Below are 8,720 nucleotides of genomic sequence, written 5' to 3'. Positions count from 1 at the left end.
TATATCCTTTTTTCCCCACTCAACTTCAAGTGAGTACTGTTGTGCATACCTTACAGCAAAGTAAATCAAGCATTTCCTGAGTTGCTTTGCCAGCTTGTCATCACAAGGAATCATAGCCTAGCTGCTAAAACCAGAGAGATTTATCTACTTTCCCTACCATTTTGAAGGCCAGAAATCTAAGGTCAGAACGTCACCAGGTTTCATTTCCCCTAATGCCTTTCTTCTTGGCTTGTAAATGGCTGTCCTCTCACGGTGTCCCCACATGGTCATTCTGTAGCCTTGCATGATTTCATCCAAACCGTCTCTTCAGGTGGATTTCAATCTGCCCTCAAGACCTGACTTCAATGCAATTGACTGTCAGAAGCCTTGGATCCCAATATATTTATTGCGGGGCCAAGGAGTCAAACTCAGCTGCAGCCTAGTCCAGGGTCACATGGGTCAGAACTGAACTCAGCCTGTCCTGAGCTGTTTGTTGAGACGAGGAGTTCCAGTATCCAGGCCATTCACATAATCAGAACAGAGCCAAAAGTGACTTCATGTGGGACACTCAGGGAAGTTCCCTCCCTCTTCCTTATGTGGCCTGTTTCCCAGAGCTAAATAGAGGTTTCAGTCATTTCTTGGCTCTATCGATGGCCATAAGGATATCCATGCCTGATATTGAAAGGGATGGAAACATGGGTGGCTGGAAGCTGAAACTGTTGTTTGCTTAGACTCAGGACTATGGAGAAGGTGAATTAAATGGTGTGCTCTCAGGGCTGGATTGGAGCTAGAAGGATAACTTGGAATCAGCCCCATTGGTTAAAGCAGGAATCCTTGGGAATATGTGTATATTTCCTATAAAGCAAAATGAGAGCAAAGTTTTTATTTTTTGCTATATTTGATTTTAGTATTTTTGTGCATGTATGTGGTATGGTTATGTGCATATGTGCATGTATGTGTGTCCACACGTGTATGGGTACATGTGTACATGGGTACATGGGGTCAGAGGTTGACATTAAGTTGCTTCCTTGATCATGTTCCAGTCTTATATCCTGAGATATGGTCTTTCATTTGCATCCAGAGCTCAACACAGGTTCAGTTAGCCCAGCAAGACATCTTGTCCCAAAGATCCCTGGTCTCTGCTTCTAGCATTCTGGGGTAATTGGCAGGCTTTAGTGACCAATAAATGGCTTTTAACATTTTTACATGAATTTGGGGAATCTGAACCCTGTGCTCTGCTTGTGCTGCAGAGCTTTACCCATTGAGTCAATTCTACAGACCTTTTTTGCTACATTTTGAGATACACACACACACACACACACACACACACATACTGTTGTTGTTGTTGTTTTGTACTTCTAGTGGATCTCTATCTACTTGTGAAATAGTCCAGTGTTTGAGTGAAAAAGTATATGGTGGTTCAGTTTAGTTATCAAATTGGCCCAAGCTAGAATCACTTGGTAAGACAGTTTCAGTGGGCATGTTTGTGGGAGATGGCCATAATTCAGTTGATTGATGTGTGAGGACACAGTCCCCTGTGGGTAACACTATTCCCTAGGCAGGTCCTGAACTGTATGAATGGAGAACTGAAGCTGCACATACACAATAAAGGAGATGATCATGCATGTATTTATTGCTCTCTGCTCTTGACTATAGATGTGACATGACTAGTTGTCTTAAGTTTCAGCTATCTTGACTTTCTACAGACAGACACCTGGAGCTACGAGCTAAAATAATCCCACTCTTCTCTAGGTTGCTTTGTGTCAGGATATTTTATCACAGCAACAGACATTAACTCAGAACAGAGTAACTGTTTTCAAGAAGAGTATTGTTAAAAGTGAGATTCCATGTTGGTGAGCTACTACTCATCATTAACCAGTAACATTGAGTATAGAATCACCTCTCAAAAATCCAGTTTCATGTCTGTCTAGAAATTATATATATATATATATATATATCCAACATATATTTTTGTCTTGCTCAAATGATCCCGTTGATTAATATCCTTTTGGTGTTTGACATCAAGTGGTAACATAGGTTTTGCACCTAGAGAGAAGAGCTCCTGCACTCCCCATCCACAGACATACTAAGTTCATCTTTACAGACAGCAGAGTTCTTAGTGTAGAGAGAACACACAGAGGAGCATAGCTACTTTTTTTCCTTTTGTTCAGAGCAGCCCTGGGACAAGTCTTGGTGTAATATCAAGAGCCTTTTTCATTTTATAAATTACCCCTGCTTAGGTAATAAGATGTATGTCCATCTTAACCCCCATAGACAGTGAGTGTATCAACAGTGAGTAGGTGAGTGATTTCCTAGCCTCGTCCACCTTGAGGTCACAAAGAGAAACATCTCTGCTGCAGCATTCCATATCACACTCTCCAGCAGAAATCTGGCGAGCGGTGCATGAAGTCAGCAGCAGAGGTAAAGATTCTGCTTTCCTAATATAGAAGTAAAATGACTCCCCATCTCTACCAGGTCTCCCAACTATTAACTGTCTCCATTTTCTTCTTTTAAAAAGTGAGGATGGAGATCAGGACTAATAGAGTCTTCAACTCAGTGAGGTTCTGGGGAGGGAGAAGCTGTGTGAATAGAAGCGGAGACACCTTGTGGGTCGGCAGTTTGGGGTGAAATACTCTGATTATATGAAGTTCACGTTAACCCACTGGTGAGAGCTATAACAGTTATGGAATTAACATTGGTTCTACTTGATAAAGAATTTCAGTTGTCAAAACCAGGATTAATATTTCAGTTTGGCCCTCATGTCAGAATGCCTTGAGATCATGGGATGAAAAGTCAAAGATGTAAAATAAGCAAACGCTTGCCCCTCCTAGACTTGGTAGAGCAAAGGCACATTGATAGCAGTTCTCTGTGCCCTGGTTCTGTCAAATCCACAAAGTGTGCGACAACCGCTAGAGTTGGCATTAGCAGGAGCCACCAGGGCCCTGTCTCTGTGGGTTGCAAAAGCTTCCAAAAGCTGTTGCAGGTATTTACTTAACACCTGTGAGTCCAGACAAAAGGAAGTTTATAGGGAAGGAACACATTCCTGAGGGAATGGACGAAGCTAATTAAGAGGGGAACCAGGAGCCTGCTGGGATTTCATTTCCTTAAGAGCCCACACAATTAATTATAGCCTGCTTTACCAGACTTTGCGGATGTCATGTTGTGGTTCTACACTCATTGCAAGTCCCCTCCTAAAGTCAGCTCACTGCCTTTGGGAACACCTGCTGGGATGATGTGAACTGGGGTGGGGGGTGGGGCTCTCACTTGCAGCCTGGAATCTGACCACCGGGAAATACAGACAGTGTGATAGGCTGACACATAGAGAATTCCATGATTGGCATCTGTGTGCAAGGTAACGAAGATTGGTGGGAACACAGCCCAGAACTGAGGGCGGCATTTCATGATGTCAGGAAATGAACAGCTAAGTGAAGAGCGTGGAAATCCCACACAAGGGTGTCTGTATGTCACAGGAGCCATAAGCTGGCATCCAGGAGTCTCACAGGGGTAGAGGGCCTGAGAAGAGATGTACGTAGGATTGCTGAGATCATGAGAGTTAAGATGAGGACTAGAACTCCTGCCCTGTATGCCCTTGATAGCAGCAGCCTTTGGCCAAAGTCTATGGACTGGCATTAAAGAGAAGCACCCTAGGCAAGGATGGAGAGAAAGGCAAGGCTCGGATGAATACAAGTAGGTAAAACAGGACACAGACTGAGGTCTCCAGCTCAAAAGGTGCTGTGACCCACCTCTGGGTGTTAACGCTTTCCTTAAAAACCAATTACTTCCTGAATGAAGAGGTAAATCCAGGGCGTTGTGAATTTAGAGGCTTTAAACTCACAAAAGGGCTGCACTTAGGTTTCCACCTTGGTGGAACTTGATTAAGGAAAGGAATTTTTCCTTCTGTGGTCTGAGGTTGTTTCATGTGTTGATGACTAAGTGTCACATCAGGAAGACCCACCTTTGTCTTGTTTTTCTTTTTTTGATAATGAGCATAGTTGGGCTAATAGTTCTAAGGAAAGGGAATTTACAACAAGGGCTCTGAGCTTTGTATAGAGACATTAATCCCTTTGCCACTTCCTAGGACTTTATCAGCTAAGTGAAGCTACTGACAATTAGATGTGAATGAGACTTTGTACACTTAGTCCTCATTTTAAAGACCAGATACGTTTGACTAAACCTGTTGGGGCCCGGAGAGGTGCCTGGAGCTCCTCCAATCGCTGGAGCCTGGGGTCTGCTTTTCCTGCCTTACTGGCTCTAATCTCTCAGAAGCTGTCCTTTGGCAAATCATTAGCAAGCTGTAGCTTTTCTTGACAAGTCCCTACCTGGGAGTTCTTTTCATAACAACGTAAATCTCCTTAAGACCCTAAGGATGAACCCCGAGGTGAGCAGCTTAGAAACAGATAACCCCTCCATCCACTGAGATATAGGCTGCACAAGTGACGTTGTCATAATAAAATTAATATCAAAACACAGAGGAATTAAAGGGCAATGACAATGTTTTGTATTTATAAAGTAAAAAACTTGGTCTAAAAATAGCATCATCAGAGGGCAGATTTATAACAAGTTGGCTTAATGACTTTAAATCACTTCATTTTTAAATTATAGAATCAAGCAGTACTTTAGTAACATAGAATCGTGATTCCAATGAGCTCAGTAGAAAAAAATACCCAGCTCTTTGTAAATGAAGAAGGATTGGAAGAAAATAGAAAATGAAAGTAACAATTATTAGGCAATCAGAAGAGTAGATAAAAACCAGAAGTGGGCTGGCCATTTCAAAGTCACTTCCCCTAAGCTATGGGGACAGTGAGACCTACTAGAACAATCCCCGTCCAGTCCACCTCAGATTACATCTTTTGTTGTAAGCATTAAGTGCAGAGGAAACTTCCTTATCGAACCAACTGAAACCCACCTGATAGGGCCTTAGGCTGTTATCTGGAACACTGATTTCTAGTCAGTAGGTAGCTTAGTTTTCAGCTTGGTGCCTCAATTCTAGTGTGGGAATTAGTCTAAAGCAATGACCTTCTGTAGTTCTTCTTCAGCTGTCCTGTAAAGGTAGATGCATGGCATTATCTTCTTGTCTAGAGAATACTATGAGCTGTGTGTCCTTATGGGCCATCGTAGGCTCATCACTTGTAATAAATCACTCACATGGGGTTTTGATCACCTTGGAGGCCAGGCATGTATGGGATTGGGAGTATATAAGACATACCTGTGCCTTCCTCTAATTATTGCTCTGAATCTAAAACTATTCTCTGAAAAAGCATTTTTTTGTTTTGTTTTAATGCTAAAGAACAGATTTTATTATTTTCCCAAAACACTAAAATAGCCCATGGCATAGTAATTTAGGACACAATATAAATGACATATGCAGTCAGGTCCCCCAACTCTCCCATGGCTGTTTTTAACTCTGTCTTGGGTAGGGAGGCTTTAAAATGTCTACTCTTTAAATGACCTTTATTAAAGTTACCAACAAACCACAAAGGGAAAGTCACTTTGGGAAAAAAAAATCTTAATGTAAAAGAAATCACAAGTCCTGGGCTGGTGTAAAGGAAAACGCTTCATTGCTTCATTTGCCATCTGTGTTCTCAAACTCTTCTGTAATTTTAAATTATCCTAAATTTAATATTGCAACTTCTCCAAAGTGCCTCCATTAAAAACTGCAACTCAGGCGGAAGGAGGGGGACATGTGAGAAGGGACCTCTGGCTGCAGGTCACCGAGTCAGTACAGTGCAGAAATGGCAAGCAAGACTCTTCATGACCGAAGCAAGGCTTACAAGGAGTGGAGGGCGTAGCCTAAAGGCCTCCACTTCCATCAGATGGCCAGAGGTGAGCTGAGGCAGGCGGCACCCGGACACTAGCCCTTGAGGATGTGTCTCCATGATTTAGAACTCTGTGATAAAGGTTCCTGTCTCATCTTATACTGAGCAGATCAATCATTTTCGCGGGGGGAGGGGGTTTCCCAGTTCTGAGTGTCTTTCCGAAACGATTGAAAACATGCTCGAAGACGTCCTTCTGCATCAACCACTGAGGTGCGTCTGGTTCACAGGAAACAACAGGAACTGAACGGCTGCAGCATACGCCAGACTTAATGCAAAAGAAACTGTAAGACAACCTTTAAAATTAATCTGCTATTTTTATTGTTCTGCTTGAACCTTAACTATGGCATCAGAGACTTGCTAATCTGGAAGATTGCAGAGCCAGTGACCCCATGACTATCTGCGGACCATCTGAAGTACTTGAGAGTTTTCTCATCTTCTACTGTTTCCTCTGAAAGCACGGGATTGAAACGGTCAAGGGACACACATCTCAGCTCGTCTTCTGGGAGAACTTTATAATAGGGGTAAGCATACGGCAGATGGCACAGCTCAGAGTATCAGTGAGACAGTTCTGACCAGGTGCCTAGCCCCTTGGGGACAGCACTTAGTGGTTCACCTCTTAGGAATCCCACTTCCCTCAGTTTTGGATGGCCTGGCCACCCAGGACTCTCCTTTGAGGTACTGTCCATGGTTGTCCGTGGCTCTGGGCTCTCTTCCTGGCCAGTCACTTCCTAGTGCATCCCCGATGCCGCGGGACATCCCGGCTAGTTGTTCTTCTGAAGGAGCAGGGGGCAGAGCCACAGCCTTGCCGAGGGAGGCTGCTAGAGCTGAGCTTCTCCCCACTGATCCCTTCAGAGTCTGAAGCACTTTGAAGCCACCATGATGCAGGAGGCTGGCCTTGCTCTGATCATGCTTCATTTCTGAGGCTGCTGCTGCCATGGCCCGTGACTTTCCATGGCTATCTATCAGCAGACTACAGGCTGGTCTGTCCAAGAAGGCACAACTGATGGGCTGGGGTTCCTCTTCTGACTTCTTTTCTTAAGGCCACATGCTAGTTTGTCCGGGTCACCTCCTTGTGACTGCTTGGCCAGGCAGACACCCAGGGTCCCTCTCCCAGCTTTCATGGTCTGTGCCCTCTGATGCAGTGAGTCGAGGTGAGGCCTATCAGTCAAGGATGGACTTCAGTGGATCTCAGTGTGAACCTGCAGACGGACGTTGAGCATCATGGAAGCCACGATGTAGAGGTAGGGAAAGTTGATGCGCAGCCGCCAAGCCAAGTCAAAGAAGATGAGCAGCGTGCGGGTCAGCCCCTTGCAGAAGACCCCATAGGATTAGGCGGAGCGCTACAGCCGGACAGCCAGACCCGACAGAGCCGTGGCCATATAGAGATCCGCGGTGCCCCCTCTGCCCGCCCGCCCTCCCTCTCCGTGCCCCATCGCCCAAGGCCTCCTCCCCCGGGCCACTCCTCAGCGCTTAGGGATCTCAGGGAGCAAGGGAGACCATGGCGAGCCCAGCAAGAGGGAGGGCCGTGGGGGGTGGGGGTGGGGGGGGTGGGAAGGGGGGAGCCAAGTCTGCGTGTCACTCTCTGGAGGTGACTCTGCCAGCTACCACCAGGATTCCTGAAAAAGCATTTTTAATTATTTCTTTTACTTTTGAGATGATAGAATTTCACAACTTCCCCCTTCTGAAAGCTTTCCTCCTTCCAAACCCTTCCTTGGTTCTTGATGTCTTTCAAATTCATGGGCTCTTTATTTTGTCTTTATCACACACACACACACATATTCACGCGTGCGCGCACATGCACACACACACACACACACACACACGTTCATATATATTCCTGAATATAACCTGCGTATCTGTATAATGTTACTTTTGTGTATGTTTCCAGAACTGACCATTTGGAATTGAATAACCAGTTGGTGTGCTCTTCCCTCGAGTTAGACTATTTCTCCTGCACCCATTATTCTTAGTTGCCTGTAGTTTCTTATGCATGGTTGGGCCTACATGGTCTTCCCTATCCACTTTCCGCATGTTTATAGTTTTGTCTTTGTTTAGCTCATGTTTACGTAGACTTGTTGGTGAGCCTTTATAGGCGTCACATGCAACAAAAATGGAAAAAAAGGAGCTTGAAACAATTCCATGAGGTCAGGAATGATACAGAGATGTCCCACTCCCCTTCTTTTCAATGTTGTGCTAAACTTGCTAGCTGAAGCAATAAAGCAAGGGAAGGAAATTGAAGTGAGACAAGTAGGAAAAGAAGAATCCAAACTATTCCTGTTGGCAGGCAACACGATACTGTACATTACAGTTCCAGGTGTTATAATTGAAACATTTTAGAAATGATAAACAAATTCATCAGTGTGGCAAGATATAGAATCAACTTACACAGATAGCTTTTCTGTACAACACTGGCAAAGATGCAGACAAAGAGATAAAGAGAACATGGGTACATTCCTACTCACACATTCTCAAAAAGTTTTTTTCTTTTTCTTTTATTGGATATTTTCTTCATTTACATTTCAAGTGTTATCCACTTTCCAGGTCTTCCCTCCAGAACCCCCCTATCCCATTTCTCCTTCCCCTACCTCTATGAGGGTGCTCACCCACCCACCCACTCCTATCATCTTGCCTTGGCATTTACTTACACTTGGGCATGGAACCCCCACAGGATCAAGGACAGCTCCTCCCACTGTTGTCCAACAAGGCCATCCTCTGCCACATGTGCGGCCGGAGCCATGAATCGCTCCATGTGTACTCTTTGGTTGGTGGTCCAGTCCCCAGGATCTCTGGGTCAGTTGACAGATCACTGGCCAGTTGACACTGTTGTACCTCCCAAGGGGCTGCAAACACCATCAGCTCCTTCAGTCCCTTCTCCAACTCCTCCATCGGGGACTCCATGCTCAGTCCAATGGTTGGTTGTGAGCA

At 44.8% G+C, this 8,720-nt stretch overlaps 1 pseudogene; it reads right to left on the bottom strand.

The window, feature by feature from the left end:
* Positions 1-6,118: 6,118 nt before the first annotated feature.
* Gm12579 lies at positions 6,119-6,916 on the bottom strand (annotated as a pseudogene).
* Positions 6,917-8,720: the final 1,804 nt, after the last annotated feature.

This window comes from Mus musculus, chromosome 4 (genome assembly GCF_000001635.26).
Source record: "Mus musculus strain C57BL/6J chromosome 4, GRCm38.p6 C57BL/6J".
In the NCBI taxonomy this organism is placed as follows: domain Eukaryota; kingdom Metazoa; phylum Chordata; class Mammalia; order Rodentia; family Muridae; genus Mus; species Mus musculus.
The sequence above is the reverse complement of the archived record's forward strand: the minus strand, read 5'-3'. Positions and strand labels throughout refer to the sequence as shown.